Genomic DNA, 20,254 nt, shown 5'->3' with positions numbered 1-20,254 from the left:
TTAGGCACGTCCTCTGGCGGATTATCAACAAGATAGTCTTCAACTTGAATGTTAACGGCCTCCACATCAATCTTAACATCCTCCACGTCAATGGTAATATTCCCAACATCAACTACTTTCTCACCGACATCATCTGGCTCTCCATAACGAAACTGAATGTCAGCACAGATATCCGTCGTAATAGAATCTAAACCGAGTGGGGACAATTGTGGAGTCCCCACCTTTGCACTTTGTTGAATGACGGGACTATGTTCAACACCCTTCTTTTCAGCTATAGTCGGCTGCACATCCGACAGCCCGACACACTCCTCATAAAATTGAGAAAACAGGTTAAATGATGGGGGTTCAATGATGACATCTTCATGTCTAGCTTTTTTGGAAGCTGGTTCTTCAGGAACAGTTGATCGCGATTTATTTGCCGCTTGCATAGCCAATACATGCTTTACCTGTTCGTCCAGCTCACGGATAACTTGGTCCGTGAAGAAAGATGGGGTGGCAACCAAATTCTCTGACCCTTCACAACCAACTTTTTCTGACTGTTCAGTTGTGCTTTCTTTAGCAGCTCGTCGGGTTACTTGGCTGGGCAACTTAGCAGCAGGTGCTTGACGCATAGCCTGCTGGTTCTTCTTCATCATCTTCGACTTTATAAGTTCCGCCCGTTCCAAGTATCGGCGGCATAAAATCTGAGAGTCCCTCTCATTAAGCAGTACAAGTTGATGAACATCCTGTCAAGATAAAATCCCAAAATTTTACTTAAAACAGTACAATAATAGTAGAATAACAGAGGAATAATAGTACACTAAGACCAAAATAGATAACAGTGGATTAATAGTAGAATAACAAAGTGCAAAGAATAAAATAACAAAGGAATAACGAGACACTAATAGCGAGAATAAATAACGATGGAGTAGTAGTAGAATAACAAAGAGCATAACAAAGGAGTAATAGTTGGAATGAAAATTAGAATAACAAAGGGAATGACAAAGAGGAAAACTGAGGAATAACAGTGGAATAATCGTAAAATAATAGCAGTAGGACAACTAATGCTTAAAGACAATAACAGAATAACATTTTAGAATGATTCGTTTTAAAACAATCAAACAGGTGCTTACGTCGACCGCTGCGGACTGTACTTGCTCATCCGTAAGAATATCATCAGGTAGATCCAAAGACAAGACAACGACGTTGAGTACGTTGACCAGAGCCAACGATGTTTGGACGAGACAATGAGAAAGCAACGTCACGAACGCTCCCGGTGCCCGAGAGCACCAAAAGCCGCCTCACGCCGCAACCTCTCACTGAAAGACTTAAAATCCCAATGTTTAATGAGCGGTAGCTCATTTTTCACCTGATCACCGCTAAAGAAATAACGGTGAAAATAGGTGATAGCCAACAACACTACACAACAACGAATATTTTTCCTCCCGTTAAGCGTTTCACGCACAGAAGTCACCAAGTCTGAGAAGACAAACTGACACCAATTAAATTCCTTGATGCTAGAAACATCTTCCATAGCGCTTAGAAGCCTAAGATCAACCACATAACCCGACACAGGAGCAACGAAACACGACATAGCAAGCAGAACAAAAGTCTTCTTAAACTCATCATCCGCAACCAAAGACTCTAGCAGGGTCTCCTGAACTTTGTTAAGTGGTATCACACTTTTGTTATTGGCAATACCATACTTCTCACGCCAAGCACGTTTCAAAGCTTCTCCATCGGCGTTTGCGAAACCAGAAACCCAAAGAATAACCAAATCCAATTTTGGACCGAATTTGTAAACCAAACACATCGTGCACATCATCTGCAGTCAACTCGAACTTCTCCGTTTCAGATATTTCAAAATACTTCCCACTCCTAAAAGCATATATAAACTCCCGGAACATGGTATGGGGGAGGGAAGAAAGCTTCAACTCAAGTAAACCCCTGAATCCCATTTCCCTAATGCCTCCTTCTGCTCCTCGGTGAGGGCTTCAATAACTTTGAAAAGAAAAGCGGTAACGACAAACATCTAACAAATGGATCGACTTTGTGCACACAAAGGAGAAAAAATATACAATGCATTAAAACATTTAAGATAATATAAGCAAAGCAGCAGAATAATAGCAAAATAACAAGAGAGCATCAAAAAATAACACGAAAAGTAACATATTAATAGCAAAATAACAACGAAATAAAAGTAGAATAACAGTAGTACATACACTGGGTTATTTCCTGCAGCAACTCCAGCCTGAGGTTGGTTGCTACTTACCACAATTTCCTTCTCATGCTTAACTTTTCCAGCCAACTTACTACTAGTCTTTGGTGGACTAGACGACAACTTCGCAAGTTGGGTCTCGGCCTTTCGTTTGGTTTTTTTAGTGGGTGGTTCGGTTGTACATATTTCTTGACTACGAGTACTCCTTCTCGAGAAGCGAGTGCTCTTTGATGGAGATGTGACAGGGGATTTGGATGGAGACGGACCCGGAGAATTTGATGATGACGGTTGAGTAGACTTTGATGAAGCGGCGGATTTGATTCTTAACTTCATTTTCTGTTGTACTATCCAGAAAATAAAGATAAGGATCACTTTCAATGATAAATAGGTATTCAGCTAGACTTTTTAATAATGACGCTTGAGAATGAGAGTACCGTAATGAGAATAATAAGAACACTAACAATTAGTCAAACTAATAACAGCAGTAAAAACACAAAAAGAACAACATGGAAGTGTAAACAAAAACACGAAAGAGAATCAAAAGAAAGACTCTTTGAATAAAGAGTCAAAGACAATTTCACAATTACATACGACTTACATAAGCCTTCATAAAACAAAATAACGTACTAAATTACAACCAGAGACAGTTTCGAATTACATAATACCCAAAATACATTCTTTCCCACAAAGAACCAAATGTACTTCCGAAAATACAGGACATAACGTAAAAAGTCAGTCAACGTCAACAACATCGACTGACTTATAATACAATTCGTAAGCAAGATCATAAGCAGCAGGAAAGTCCCTGAGTGTGTCAAAGTACTCGTGAATTAACCTGATCCGTTCAGATACAGGTGCATCAAGGATCTTGTCATGATCGTGTATATACTGGCAAGCATCCAACACCGCCTTTGCTGGCTCACTTGCAAGCATATAACACTTGCATCGTTTGGAAACTACTTTCGAGCCCCTTGACAAAATCTTAAAACCTTGACTGTGACTTGTTGTTAGAACTTTCATATATTCGGCGTGAACACCAGACGCACTTTTATGAAATAGGAACATTTGTGACCATTTCTTACAAACAAGAGACATATTGCTCTTGTCCAAAGTAGTCTCTACATGATCGAATACTCTTTCCATTAGGTCCTGGCTATTTAAAACTGCCGACATTGATTGATTACGACGACGATCTCGTACATTAACTTCAAAGCACTTATTACTCTTATCTTCCAATAACCAACCCAATTTTGTTTTCTTTTCAGTAGCGAACTCTCTAGCAAATAACAATTTATCTTCATTCACTATATTTATTGCCCATCCCTCACAAACTAAGTCCATTAGTGATGCTGAAACCTACAAACAAACAAAGCCAAACAAACAAAACCACAAGAATAACAAATGAGAATAACACAAAAAGAATAACAGAAAATAAAAACAGAAAAACACTACAATGACAGAAGAGTAACGCTGCAACGACACCATAGAACCAAAGATAACAAATGAATAACAAGTCTTGAAAAGTGAAGACAACACGAACAAACACAAAAACCCTAGAAAAACACATTAAACAATTAAAACATGACAAATAACTTGACAACAAACTAAGCGATAGAATAACAGCAGAATAACACAAAAAGTAAAGTGTGTAGAAATCAATAGTAAAGTTCTCAACACAACTCGTCAGCTAGAACATGCAAATCACTTCAAAATAGTAGAAAACTGTAGAAACGACTAAGAACATGCAAATCACTTCAGAAAAATCAGAAATTCAAAAATGCAGCATAATATTACAATGAAGAAACTGCATAAACACAATAACGACATTAAAGTACTCGATTAAGTAAACCTAGCGATAATTAAACTGAAAAAACGAATAAAAAAGCATACAAAAGCATGAAATAAAACAAAATAACAAAATAAAAGAGGAAAATGTCATGAAATTACCTTCAATCGGAAGAAAGAATGATGAACGGCGAAGAGAAAACGGGAGAAAACACGAAGGAGACGAACAGTTGAAGAAGAAAAACACAAGAATAATAGAAGAGAGAGGAACGCTTGCAATTGATAATTATTATATAAACCGTTTTGCAGTAATATGGAGAATTAATTAGAGAGGGAAACAGTTACAGTAAATGACGGAAAGAAGAGAGAGAGAGAAAAAGAAAAAAAAAGAGAAAATAAACTAAACAATGCTTTTATATGACAACTAAGATTAATCTTGGCCACTCATCTCTAATTTAATCTAATGGCTGAGATTCACCCAACTCACAACTCACCATAAGAACCAAAATCACCAAATCCAATCTCTCTCTCCCTCTCTCTCTATATATATATATGTCACGTAATTTGCTCCCTCTTTTTTTTATATCGTACCGACTTGTGCCTCATAGGAGTTATAAGACAGCAAAAAAAACATAAATATAAACATATGATTTAGTTATATCATCTTGAATATACTAAGGTTTAAAAGTGTCGCTGGAGGTGGTGAAATTGGTGAGTCGCAATGCAAGTCTGATTGTGACCTAGTAGTAGTACACTTAATGTTTTTAGGTTTGTGGTTCTCTTTCAAGTTAATATTGTGCACACTACATAGCAAACTGTACTGCTATCAATACTATATATTAAATCCAGAAACCAAGGGACTTCAATGTAATTAAAGAAAGTTATACAAATTAATTATACTATATAGTTTTAAATCACTAGCACCGTGTGATGGACCCGATTAAGGGATCTCAATGCAAATATTATATAGTTTGGGTTAAAATTAAATTATATAGAAGCTTGGTAATTTTCCTAAACATTTGTAAGAGACTAAAACATGGTCAATTATTTCCTTAAAATAAAATAATTAATTAAGATGGTCAATTTCCTTAAAATAAAATAATTAATTAAGATGGTTAATTTTAAGGAGACTAAAAGAAAGAAGATGCTTGATAATTTTCCTAAATATTTATAGAAGACTAGAAGATGGTCAATTTTCTTAAAATAAAATAATTAATTAGTATAAACATGCACACTCGGTATTAATTATTATCATCATAAAATTATATATTAAATTTAACATGGTCAATTATTTCCTTAAAATAAAATAATTAATTAAGATCATCAATTTCCTTAAAATAAATTAATTAATTAAGATGGTTAATTTTAAGGAGACTAAAAGAAAGAAGATGCTTGGTAATTTTCCTAAATATTTATAGAAGACTAGAAGATGGTCAATTTTCTTAAAATAAAATAATTAATTAGTATAAACATGCACACTTAGGATATTAATTATTATCATCATAAAATTATATATTAAATTTAAAATCTAGCAATTTTATTAAACTTTATAGTTTATTAGATGTATAGAGATGTTAATTATTTAACATACAAAAATATAATATAAGTACATTATAAATAATTCAAGTTAGATTTTCACCAAAAAAAAAATAATTCAAGTTAGATTCCATAATATATAATATTGCATAATTTTTTCGATTTGATTTAATGCATATATGTAATATATTTCTATAAATATATAATCCTCTTAAAATTGCATACCTAAGTAGTAAAAGTAATTTCGTCAGTAAAGAAAAGAATTGCAGTAACATTAGATATAGTTATATGATAGTAATCTCTCATTTGAATAGTAAAAATAACAATATTATCAGCGAGATTAGTGAAAGTGGTAGAAACAACAACGAGAGTAGTGAAATAATCAGTATTAATGCGGCAATAGTAAAAGTAACAATAATTACGGCATGAGTAGTGAAATTATCAATATTAATGCGGCAGTAGTGACAGTAACAATAATTACGGCGGGAGTAGTGAAAGTAACAATGATTACGAGCAAGTAGTGAAATGTTATTACTATTGTTTCATTAATAGGAGAAAAATATTAATAGTGGGAGACGGGAGTAGTGAATTTGTCTCAAAATTTATTTCATCGTAATTTTATGATATGTTGTAGAAAAATATATTAATGATAAATTTATGGGTTATGCAACTTTAAATAATTTTAGAATGAAAAAAAAAAATTTAATGGTAAGTAGAGGTAGCCCGGGCGAAGCCGGGCACCAATACTAGTATCTTATAAATTGACAACCCCTGTTCCTTTAATTTATTTCCTTTGTGGAAAAAAGCTTGTCTCGGATTTAATCTATTAATGAAATTAGTTTTAAACCCGTGTAAAATTGCACGAATATATATTTATATCAATGTTATTCATCTGATGATTCAAAAAAATATGGTAAAGTTTTATATCGTGTCATCTTACAATTTTGGTTTATAAATATACTTGCAATCAAGAGTTTCTAAACGACATGTCTAATAAAGACATGGTGATTTAATTAACGGCAAAAAAATCCCTTCCTGTCGAAAATATATGTAAAAAATTGTTATTTAAAATTACAAAAACCCCAAAAAAATTGTTATCAAAATATTACAATGTACGTTAATTGGCAAAGTAAATGTCAGTACAAATTATGACAAATTTATTTGTACAATAGTTTTTTTATTATTAGGTATATGACTGACTATCATTCTCTAGATAAGAATCTTCAATTCCATGACTTAGTAATCGAGCAACAGGAAAAAGAAATGAATGATATAGGATGTATTACGATTATTGTGATTACATTTAATTTAAACAGATAAAATAAATAGTATCACTATTTATTGAAGCTCTCTATTTGGTTTTTCTTTATTCGGGCTCGTCTTACTCTAAGACTCTTCCGAAAAAGTTGCCTTATTCACATCCAACCCGATCAACTAAAGGATGTTGTTGTCTAAGGCATTAGTTCATCCAAAAAAGTTGGGAGTGCACGATTTTGAGTATGAGTAATTTTAGTAATTATTTTGTGAGATGGCTCCTCTCTATAAAAAGCGCTAATTTATTAATAGCAATAAATGAGTGACTTTTATACTGAATAACTGTAACACCCTCTTCTTGCCCCCAGCAAAGGCAAAGAGAGGATGTTACCATCTCGGTTTCCCGAGGCGGTGAATCGGAGTTGCAATTAAGAAACAATTAATATAAATAAAGTATTTAATGGATTACATAACCATGAATGAATGAATAAAAGAAATGATACAACTCATGACTACTATACTCTTCTAATGAAGTCACAATCGACTCCAAGTCCAAAGCTCGTTCCATCTCCCACGTGACACCAAATTAACCTGTACTCAACCTGCTCCCCATATGATCGAAAATATTATATGGATCGGCACAGGCCACCCCGGAAATAGATGACAATTACACGACACGCAAACACGCGGTTTCAATAAATAAACATAGGACACGACACGATATGTAAGTATGCAATATGCCAATGATATGAACAAGGTAGGACAATACGATCACCACACTGGTACCGGGACACGCCCAAAAGTAACTACAACTACACCAATGCCAGGGACACGCCCACGACACCACACCTCACGAATAGGTACTCGAACACGTCTGTGGTACCGGGCCCGGAAGCCAACCGGATCCCTTGTCAGACGTCGTGCCTCAACCACACGAGTCCCTCCGTACTCAAGTTATTAATTTGCACATCCTTCTTGGAATGGGAAGCTCCAAGAAGTGACTCAAGCGTAAGACGGTCTCCCAACCGTCTTACGTCTCCTCAACAACAACACATCCTCCACATATACGACAATAACCAATACACAATATGCACCCCAACATATCACAATCATCTCCTTAACGATCCAATTAACCAATAAACATGTTATAATGCAAATGTTCTAATCAAGTGAGACTAATCACAACATTAACAACAACATAAAACAATTCACATAATACAATCACAATACATCCTACATTATTAGATAATATAAAACCCCTTATTATTACCCATTAATTGCCAATATTACACATACTAATTACTCAAAAACAAACCACCAAAATCTAGGGTTCATAAGACTAGAAAAGGGATAGATCTCAACTTACAAAGATGAAGAAAGGGAAGGTAAGGTTAGCAAATCTTCTAATCCAAATATGAATCTCACTAGGAGGTGCTTAGGAAGATTTTAGAGGGAAGGGGGAGAGTTTAGAGTGATAAGGAAGAAGGTAGAAAGGAATTAGGGTTTGGATAATATAGGATCTCGAATTAGCTTATAATCCGGCTTGACGAGTCTCACTGGGTCGAGTAAAGAGTTCACTCGATCGAGCGAACTCTACTCGGTCGAGTATTATGCTTACTCGACTGAGTGACCGCTACTCGGTCCACTAGAAGTCTTACTCGGTCCATTGCAGTCTTACTAGGTCTAGTTTAGGTTCTACTTGGTCTAATGTACGGTCATCCTTTACTTCCGGTAGTCTCACCAAGTCCGAGGGTGTTGAGAACTAATTTGATTAGTTAGTGTTGATGATGCCTTAAGACAAATTAATCTCATTGTTTGTTTAATTGTGTGCCTCTTAAGTTTTAATCTTATAGCTCAAGAACTCTAAACGTCAATGAAGATTACACAAGGATGATCAAAGATGAAGAATGTCATAGATTGAGTCATGGTATTGTAAGAAATCATTAAAGTGGGTTTATTGTCTAAGTGCAAAAACAGCAGTGCAGACCACGGTGGCTTATGAAGGCTAATCTTTGAAAGAAACATTTCGAAAATGTTTAAACTCTTGTAAATGGCTTTCCAAACTTTCAACAAACCTTTTGAACTTCAAAAAATCTGGTTTGATTCTTTAAATTGAGAAGAAAGCTATTGAAGTCTTGGAAAAGAAGTTGCTTGCACAAAAAACACTTTCAAAAAATGGGTTGTTTACTTTTACATATTTGGCAAAATTTATGGTTCTCATGAACACCACCAAATAAGCTCTTTCTTGAACAAAAACTTAACCCATATTTGTTAGCGGGTGGGCAGCAAGTTTGCTTTGACTAAGTATGCTAGATTACTTAAGCAAGAAATTTTCTTGCATAAGGGTCTCAGTTTGCTTGCTCAAAAAACCGTCCTATTTTCAAGTGTTGCCCAAGCTTCAATTGTTTACTTTATTTCTACACTTGGACTATAATTTTGTGAGATATTTTAATGTGTGAAGTATACACTACTTGAACATTATAAATACCCTGCTTCATTCATTTTAACAAGCGTGCAACAACGAGTTTAAAATCGAAAAAAGACTTAAGCTTTTAATCGAGTAAATTAACTTTGCAAAATCGTTATCATTTAACAATTATTAAGTTATATTTTGCAAGTTTATTTTATCTTTTGAATCATTTTAACGAGTACGTTGTGTTGCACTTAGTCATTCACATCTTGTTCGATGATCTCGTGTTAAGAACTTAAACGTTATCTCCACGTTCATATTGTGAACAACATTGAGATTCGTGTGTCTTGTAACAACCGAGTAGAATCAAACCAAAGTCTTAGGATAGAGTTATCTTAAGCAAAAAGTCTTATAGCGGAGTAGCTTTAAGCACGAAGTCTTCGAAGCGGAGTAGCTTTTAAACATGGAGTTTTTCGGCGGAGTAACCCAAAGCAGAAGTCTTATTGCGGAGTAGCTTTAAGCAAGAGTCTTGGAAGCGGAATAACTTTTAAGCAATTGCAACCGGAGTAGGTTGAGGAGTTGTTTTATTATTCGGGGTGGTCTTAATTTGTATGAGTTTACTTCAAAGACGTTTAATAAAATAGCGTTGGGCGTAGGTCGCGGAGTAGTGATTGAACCAGTTTTAAAAACATCGTTTGTTTTGTCAATTTACATTTTGATTCCGCTGCACTTTAACTCTCGATATTATTTCAGAATCCACTGTGGATTACATTGTGACTTATACTTGCTGAATTGCCATTGCATACTTCTAACTCTATAGTTTTAAGTATCAACCTCTCCTTTCATCTATGTGTAGTCTAAAGTGTTTAAGAGTCTTAAAAGAAGCTTTTATTAAGCTTAAATTTTTAAAGAAACACCTAATTCACCCCCTCCCCCTCTTAGGTGCTCCCGTGCTTGACTCTTCAATTAGTATTAGAGCCTCGTGCTCTTGATACTGGTTAATTACTAGAGAGTTGATCCTTTAGTCATGGACGGGAAACATACTAAGTACCTTATCTTCAAAGGGAATAACTATCCGTGGTGGAAACACCGTATGGAACATTATGTCAAAAGCTCAGATTACAAGTGTTGGGTCATAATTAAAAAGGGTCCCCTTGCTATAACGGTTACTAACTCTGATGGGACTAGTGCCGTAAAAAGTGAGGATAATTATGTCAAGGCCGATTATCGCAAAGTCGAGAAAAATTCTAAAGCCATGTCCATTTTTCAATATGACATCGGTGAATAAGAAATTAATCGGATCTCCGGATGTACCTCGGCCAAAGAGATTTGGGACACCCTAAGCCTTGCTTATTAGGGAACGTCTCAAGTCAAGAAGCATCGTATTGACCTTCTCATGAAATAATATGAGATGTTCAATACGATGTGATATCGTCGTTTTAGTATCAAAAATAAATACCTAATACTACTAATAGAAGTCAGCGGTAGGTAGGGTCGATCTCCACAGGGAGATGAGAAAATGTATGCTAAACTAAGTCCGTCTAAGTCACAGTTAATTTGGTTTTTTTTTAAAATGATTATTCTAATATAAGGAGATCGAAAGAGAGAGAGAGAGAGTAAAAGAAATAAGGAAGAGAATAGATAACAAGCAAACAGAGATAAAGTAGCTAAGACAGTCGGTTCACCATGATTCTTAAGAAATGTAATCTAGGGTCTCAAGTAAATGCAAATTCGATCTACAGGGTAATGAAAAGGTCCTACCGGTCCGTTATTCTCCCTAAGACAATTTTAGCTTAACTTCCGCCCTCACTAGAATGCCCTAATGTTCGCTACAGGTCTTACCTTTTCCAATCTTCCGATCTAGGTCAAGGTGTACCGTGATTAGTTACCTAATTGCGTCGACTCAACTAGACAAGAACAATTAAATGCATCGATTAACAACATAGATCTATTTTGCATCAATTCTAATTACCTATTCACAATTTCCTTAAAATCATGGCTCCCCTTTGTCTTAGCAAGGGAGATTAGCTATGCATAATCATTGAACAAGCAACAACAATACATAAACCATAGAAATTCAACATAATAAAAGTATAAAAGGAGAGAATCAACAATAGAGAACAAAGGGAAATAGGCAACAAAACAAGTAATTGATTAAAGATTAAGAGTAGAATAAAGAGTATCAGTTACAAGGAGGAAATAAAATTCAAATTTAGGGTTCAAGAGCATAAGTTCTAAGAAAGTAGTAGAAAGAGTCGAAGGAAGACAGAAGAGAGAGAGAGACAGCCCCCGATATGACTGCCGTCATGACTTATTTATCCTAATTACAAAAGTAAATCTCGAAAACAGCTCAAGGCCCGCCTAAAACACATAGGCTCTCGATAAAGTGAAATAAAACAACTCGATCGAGAGGAAAACTTGGAAATCTGTTCGATCGAGTAAAGACAGTGTTCGATCGAACAATTCAGAAAACAACTATCTCGATCGAGTAAAAGCAGAGCTCGATCGAGTGATTCTTGATGGATAAAGCATTCGATCGACCACTTTGAGTAGCAAAACTGGTCGATCGAGCTATATAAGCACGGGTGGACTCTTTGACACCTTCCGAGGCTACTTCACGCATCTCTAAGTGACAGATTCCAAGCTCTGATTCCTTGTTTTCCAAAATGTATGAGATTAGGACAAGTTCAGGCTCGATTTCGCTCCTTTCTAGTTCATACCTGCAATTTATACAAGACAAACCCAAAGTAGACTATTCGGGGGCATTTGTAGCTAGATGTTACGTAAATAACCAAGAAATGCGTGTAAAAATGAGGTAAAAACCTTATATAAAATACACGCATCAAATCTCCCCAAACCAAACATTTGCTTGTCCCCAAGCAAAATATGAATGCAACTAAAGACAACTAACGGAACGGGACCAACTCATCAGCTACAAATTATCCACCCAAACCAATTTAATGCATCAACTAACAGAGTGGCGAAAAGCAAGTTCAAACGAGTTAAATCAATATCTCAAACTACTGAACCGTCGACCTTGCAAGACTCATAAATATCGGACTCTCACGGGTCGCTCGTCACTCAAATTAAGCACAGGGTGAGTATATAAGTAAGAGACAGAAAGAAGTAAAGATACTCACCTAACTCGACCTATAAGAACATGCATGCAGTCTAACATGAATAAAGTCTCTACAACCATACATATGCATTCCAACCAACTAATGACCAAAACACATGCCGAGGACTTACATTTGGATAAGTGAGGTAATGGGTAAGAAGGGGCTAAAATGTATTTGGAGATGTGTAGTTAATAGCCAAGCTAGCAACAACGGATCCAAATTAGAAACACTTCCCAACTTCATACGCGAATTAAGTCAATGAAAAACAGTGCTAAATCGCAGCACACAACTCACTAACCACCATAATATCGCCGACTCCCCATAAGATACAAATATAGCATGGGAGCGTAAACCACAACATAATATACTTTTGGCTCATGATTTTTCATAATCTTTCTTTTCTTTTTCTTTTTTCAATTTCTCTTTTTTTTTCAATTTTTTCACAACTTTTGTTTTCATTTTTTCATTCCCTTTAACATTTCCACCAACTTCTCAAACCAGACATATAACCATATTGCAATGAAACATTCTCAACAACTACTAATTACTAGCTTGGCTAGGGTAGACAAAATTATAGATTGTAGCTATATGGGACAAAACGGGCAATTTGGCTATTTGGAGCTCATGGGTAGAATGAAATAAAGGGGATCGCCTCTCCCAACATGTGTCACCATCCACAGACCGAATGCATACAGGTACCAAGTAGACTGAATTCATGCCTATGCAAATTGATGTTACATGCCATATAGAGAGTACTACTCATATCCTACATGAAATTGGTCATGAATGTCACCAGTTTATCAAGCTCTAAACCTTAGAATGTAAATGTAGCTTGCCAATATGAGAGTCAAGTCTATTCGTTCAGATAAGATTGGAACAAAAACTCGTAGATTATGCATATTACCATTCCAACAAAATGTTAAGAATGTGCAAGGTAAGGGTAAAAGGACTCAAAGTAGCATAAAAGTTCAATGTTCCAACTCAACCTAAATGCAGAAATAAACGTGATTTTTTTTGAATTTTGCGGAAATTTTGAATTAAAAACAGCAATGCATGCGGAAATAAATAAATGTGCAAACTGAAATGCAACAAAACATCCTGCAGACACAGATATGGATGCATACCTCCCCAAACCAAACCGTACAATGCCCTCATTGTACCAAAAACAGGGAAGGAAAGGCAAACTGAAGAGAAATGGAGAACAGAAGTCGGAAAACTTACAAGATGACGTAAAGGAGGGACCTCCCCAAACCGACCATGAACATGGGAGGTCGCGAGTGGTAAAATATCATCACAGCATGCGAGATATTACAGCAGGACTCGATCGAGAAGGGCAGGAGGGTTCGATCGAGTGGCGATGGTGCCAGAAGTACTCGATCGAGGAAAAAGGGCACTTGATCGAGATGAGGGATTTTGCAGGTACTCGATCAAAGGCAGCAGAAGTTCGATCGAGTAGAAATGTCAGCAGAAATGTTCGATCGAGGAAAGAAACCTCTCGATCGAACCATTTTCGTGGGAAACCTGAAAAACGCAATAAAAGAAGCCACACAACTAACAAAAGTACGTATAAGTTCAGCGAGCATTTGTAAAACTAAAGACTAGGCACACAACATAAACTAAAGCAACAAGTTTAAACAAAAGTACAACAAAATAGTCCGGGTTGCCTCCCGGATAGCGCAGGTTTAAGAGGTCCCGCATGACCTTTCTAGCTTCAATTAGTCAAGCATCGGATTGTAGAAGTACAGACTTCAACTCTACTATCTCGCATCATTTGCTTCATGGTAATGCTTCACATACGGCCATTGACCTTGAACCTATTGCCCTCGTAACTTTCTAATTCAACGAACCCAAATTTGGTGACACCACCACTTTATAAGGGCCACTCCACCTGGACTCCACCTTGCCAGAAATAAGCGTAGTCGGGTATTAAACAACAAAGACCTTTTGCCCGACATGAAATTCTCGAGGTATGATCCATTTGTCGTGCCATCTCTTCGTCTTCTCTTTGTAGATGCGGGAGCTATCATGGGCGTTAAGCCTAAACTCCTCCAGTTCATCTAGCTGCAATAAACGGTTCTGACCACACAACTTAGGATCAAAGTTTAGTTCACGTATAGCCCACCAAGCCTTACACTCTAACTCAACAGGTAAATGACAGGACTTCCCATAGACCAACCGATATGGTGATGCACCTATCGGTGTTTTAAAGGCAGTCCAATAAGCCCATAACGTGTCCTCCAGTTTTAGACTCCAATCCTTCCGTGATTTAGAAACTACCTTAGCTAAATCTCTATTATTTCTCTCATTAGAGACCTCAACTTTCCCACTAGTTTGGGGATGATACCCGAAACCACGCCGGTGTTGGACACCAACCTTAGACAAAATAGAAGTAAGTTTCTTTTATTTAAAATGCATTCCCCCATCACTAATGACGACCCTAGGGACACCAAATCGGGGAAAGATAATCTTTTTGAACATTTTAATCACAGTCTTGGCATCATAATTAGGTGAAGCAATCGCTTCCACCCACTTAGACATATAATCCATAGCTACCAAAATATACCCGTTACCTCGCTAGACGGAAGGGTCCCCGGAAATCAATGCCCCAGACATCAAAAACCTTGACCTCTAAAATGCCATTTTGTGGCATCTCATGTCTCTTAGAAATATTCCCAGAGCATTGGCAAGCATCACAAGCTGAAACAAACACTTTAGCATCGGCAAATAAAGTAGGCCAGTAAAATCCAGACTGATGTACCTTAGCCACGGTGCGCGACGGACCGTGGTGACCACCATAGGAAGAGGAATAACAGCCCTCCAAGATTGCCTTGGTCTCCCACTGCAGAATACACCATCTGTAGAGACCGTCTGTACACTCCTTAAATAAATAAGGGTCATCCCAGAAGTACTTCTTAGCGTTATAGATAAAACGCTTCTTCTGCTGATAAGAAAGGTCAGGTGGCAACTCGCCACTAACAACATAATTAGCTAAATATGCATACCAAGGGTCATGGTTAGGATGAGAAGACATAACAGTAAATAAGGAGTCATCGGGAAAAGAGTCATCAATAGGTAAAGAATCCTCTCCCTCCCGCCGATAATCGCGACGATGATCGCCTACTACGTTCTCTCGCACCCTTCTTATCTTTAATCAGAAGTCAAACTCCTGAAGGAGGAGTATCCACCTCAACAGCCGTGGTTTAGATTCTTTCTTAGCAAGAAGGTGTCTCAGCGCTGCATTGTAACGCCCCGTAATTTCGGACCGTTAATATATTTCGAAAATAATTTATTAATCAAATAAAATTTGATATTTAAGTATTTAAAGTAAAAATAATTCAAAGAAATATAATTTTATTATATTTTGAAGAAAAGTATTTATTTTGATAGTTTCGAGATGTTTAAAAATAGTTTAAACCGTGTAAAACTTTTTATTTCGAAATAAGGGCGTATCGGGGGGAAAATGTCAATTCTTTTGAACATTGGGTAAACGAATTTGGAAATGGGTCGTATGAGTATTCAATTTTCTTGTAATCTCGTGTTTAAAAACTTTGGTCTTGTCGGAATTTGCATTTGACTTACGGTTTTAATTATTATCGAAACGAGTCAAACCGACTCGAAAAATCCCGACTCAAACCCGACTCCCTCCTTTCCTTTCTCCCTTTCACGCGTCACACCCCCTTCCCCTTCATTTTTCTGGTTTTCCTTGTTCTTCAATCACCTAACATTTCCCAAAAACACATTTTTATACATTTCAAGCTAAAATCGTCACATCTTTCTCGTTTCTTATCGGATTTTCACGAAATTTACATTTCCGGAATCCTCTCGTCGAGATCTACAACCTTGTATGTTTTAATTTCAGTTTTCTTGAAGTTGTTTTAAGACGAATTTTGGGTAAATTTCGGTATTTGTGCTTATTTGTGTGTTTTTATTGTTTATTTAGGTGAAGAATTGGAGGACGAGTTTGGGGACTCGTATATTGTCGAAGATAGCGGATAGTTGCTAGTTAGGGTTTGGGTTTTAAGGTGCTAATTGCTCATTTTCTAGTTTAAGGTAACATATTTCGAGTTACTCGACGAATTATCGTCACAATCTTTGTTGTTTTTGTATGTTTTGTGATTTTTGTTTGAGTAATAATTTTCACATGATTAAATTTGATGCATGCATGTTTAATCCATGTATTTTTGTTAGTTTTAGTTAACAAGTTAGTATTGGGAACGATTAATTATGTTTCGTACGGTCTTATAATGAATAAAAATGGAAAAAAGAGGAGTAATGGTGGCGGCGTGCCCCCGTGAGCAGAGTTCGGCCGTGCCCACGGCTGGCCCACGGCTGGCCCGGGTCGGCCCGTTGCTTGTTTCGCGGTTTTCCATGCATTGTTCGTTTTATTCTCGCCTTCTATTAGCTAGTTTAGTCGATAAAGTCATGAGTATTGTTCCGTTCTAATTATGATTTCTGTTCATAATTAGTTAGTTCAGTTGATTAAAATATTCCGAGTAGTGTTTAGGGGTTTAACTTTGTTGTATTGGATTATGGTGTTAATCACAAAATGAAGAATGAAACAAAAGTTAAAAATGGTGGAATCTTTTGTAAATGAGAGTGTCAACTAATATGTTAAAGAATAATAAGTGGATTATGCACCTAATTTAGCTTTTGTCACAGTGATAAATAATGTTAGGATAGTTTATAAATTCAAAATGAATTTTATAGTGATAAGTGTAATGTTTTGATGATTGTGCCGAAAACTGAGCCTTAGTGTAACACCCCCATACTCCAAATGCCTTACCAGGACCACTCAGGTATAAGGATACTACCATCTCGGTTGCCCGAGGTACTGAATATCATAAGACAATAAAGAAACGTACTTTTAAAGTAATTATAGATTAAGTGATTACATGTTCAAACCAAAACTAATAAAAGGAATTACAAGGTTCTCATACGGTCTACAGCTAAAACTATCAAAGCTACTAGACTTCGTCCGACACACAATGGAAGACTTCTAACCGCCACGTGATGACTCATCCTGGCTATCCCATACGCGTCATATCACACTGCTCAATAATCGCTCACCACCCCGAATGGATCACCACGCTTTTAAAACATTTAAACGGGGTCGATTACTAATCACACAATTCAATACATATATTAACAATAAGATAAACAGACAGCTGAACTGTCACACACACACACACACACACCACCAACTCCCATCGTCTCAATACTGACTGTCCACTGGACCAGCCCTGCCAGTGAGGGACCGCAGCCGTTCCCACCTAAGCCCCGCTCATCGTACGAGCGATAACCCTGTCCCATTAATGTGCACATCCCCTTCCGTGGCGGGTTCCACGAAGGGCGAAACTAGGGCGTGAAGTCACTCCCGCAAGTGACCCCACTCAGCCGAGAACGCATCTCGAGAGCCATAGACAACCAATCACAATCACAATCACAATCACAATCATCATATCAAACAACTAACTACAAAGACATCACCAATATCCCATCATGGGACTAATACTGAGTAGGAAATCCTACCTGGAAAGCACAACACGCAGACGGTATCTACAGCTGTATCAAAACGGCTCCTCTACGAATTCTCCTCCTATCATACAGCACATAAAGACTACACATCACAAACTACACACCAAAACCCCCAATTCCTAAATTAGGGTTTAACCAATCTTAACAAAACATTATAAAAACTATATTAAAAGCTTACCCTCGACGCAAGGAATCCAACGACACGAAAAACGACAAGAACCGACCGCCCGAACTCCGGAATTGCTAAGAATGCGATTAGGAAGATGAACTGGTTGCTTTCTCTCTTAAACAGGGTTTTAGGTTTTGTAAAAGTGAATTAAAACAATGACGAATATGTTTAAATACCTTAATCGCATAATTAACAAAACCCGAGAAAACTCCCCGTAAAACCGGACACTCGATCGAGTACCCAAGGTACTCGATCGAGTACCCCTTACTCGATCGAGTACCCCACTACTCGATCGAGTACCCAACAGGTCAGAAACTATTCTAAAACGCAACTTACCCTTACTCGACAGAGTAAGGGCTACTCGATAGAGTACCCCAAGACTTATAAATACGGAGTATTACAGTCTTCCCTCCTTAAAAGGAACTTCGTCCCCGAAGTTCAACCCATACATAAAAACAACCATACAGACTCGACCAAGACACAACAACTTAGCTAAGGACTCAAGAACTCGACCGAACATAGAACATGAACTCTTAACACCCACTCCACCAACTATGTTTACTTCCACAACATGACTCACTATACCGTATCTACCACATATATATCTCTCACGATACCAACTCCATACATAACCAACTACCATCCTCTAAGGCTGCTAGCTCCATAATATCATCAACTATCAAATCCAATACCAAGACACTCATAGACATCAAACGGAATGTTACATTCTACCACCCTTAAAAGGAACTTCGTCCTCGAAGTTTACTCACACTCGTAACCTCATCATCCAACTGTCAATACTAGCGAAATATTCTCACACTCCTAAACATCACGCTACTCCAAGCACGGTCATGACCTTTAATAAAATCACCCACAACACGAATCGATCTTTTATTCTACATCAAGACTCAACTTCCGAATATATTACCATATGTACAACCATCAAAATCTGTTTTATCGCATCCTACTCCTCTTAAGACAAATGTTACGTCCTCGTAACTTACTAATACCAAACCATATCTATATCTCATTACCCTCTGTACCACCACATGTCAAAGATAACCGTCTATAAACCAAACACTCACCATTCTTATATCCAAGGCTCCCATACATAAACATTTCCCATTCCTCAACTCATTCGGCATAGCACCTAACCTATACCATAAACTCGTAGCAAATTACCATACACACTCTTCAGTATTACTACCAAACAACATACCTCTCTATGTAAGGCACTTATCTCCCAGAAGCATAACTCACGATCCGCACTCGTTACGTACACGCACACTAGATCCTCAAGTTCTTTCTTTCATTACCGCAAAATTCATACACAACTTAACATGACACTAATTTCCCCAACACCCTACACTCACTGTCCCAACAAAAGATTATGAACTACCTGCCGCTTTCAGCTCATTACAACACATGTTCCACGAATCATTTTTCATTACCATGTCTAACGATGTCTCATCTGAAAACAAGATCAAAATTACCGTAACAACCTCTCACCACCGTGTCCCATCAACAGATTATCACTATCCCATGACAACAACGAAACATATACAACTCTATTTCATATCATACTCTACCTCATTCCCAACTTAACCTGGTAAAGAAAACATCAATAAACAAGACAAACTGTCTATCTCGCACAAACCGAAACTCGCAGAGAGCAACATCAAACAAAACAACAATCTATGTATAACTGGTATGTACTTTCGAAACTCGAATCATAATCATCCCGCCTACTCCACCACAACCGGTGACGGCATCACAACACCGCCACCAACAGCCACACCGTAGTGCGAAAATACCCGCATCACAGCACTATGTAACGTGCCCGGATCACCACCCGAGGCACCACAACCACACCGATAGACATCACAACGCATACAATTCCCATAAACACCGACTCGAATAACTTTTCGACAAGAAAAACTTACTCAAATCCACTTTACTAAATCATAACACAACATATTATATGGATAAACAGATAAGCATCTCATGAACGTCATCTCTACCATTTCACGGAATACACATGTGTTATTAATACACATAAAATTATAACTAGCCATGTCAAATTAATCAAGTTAATACCTTTTTGGATATTATTCAATTAAATTACCGTGTCCAATATATATATTACAGAACATTCATAAAACAACTTAATAATTATTACACCATACCACTTCTTGTGAGGTCAGAACCTCACACAAACATTTATAGACATCATAGACCCATAATCACAT

Source organism: Silene latifolia, chromosome X (assembly GCF_048544455.1).
Source record: "Silene latifolia isolate original U9 population chromosome X, ASM4854445v1, whole genome shotgun sequence".
Classification (NCBI taxonomy): domain Eukaryota; kingdom Viridiplantae; phylum Streptophyta; class Magnoliopsida; order Caryophyllales; family Caryophyllaceae; genus Silene; species Silene latifolia.
Note: the sequence above shows the minus strand (reverse complement) of the source record.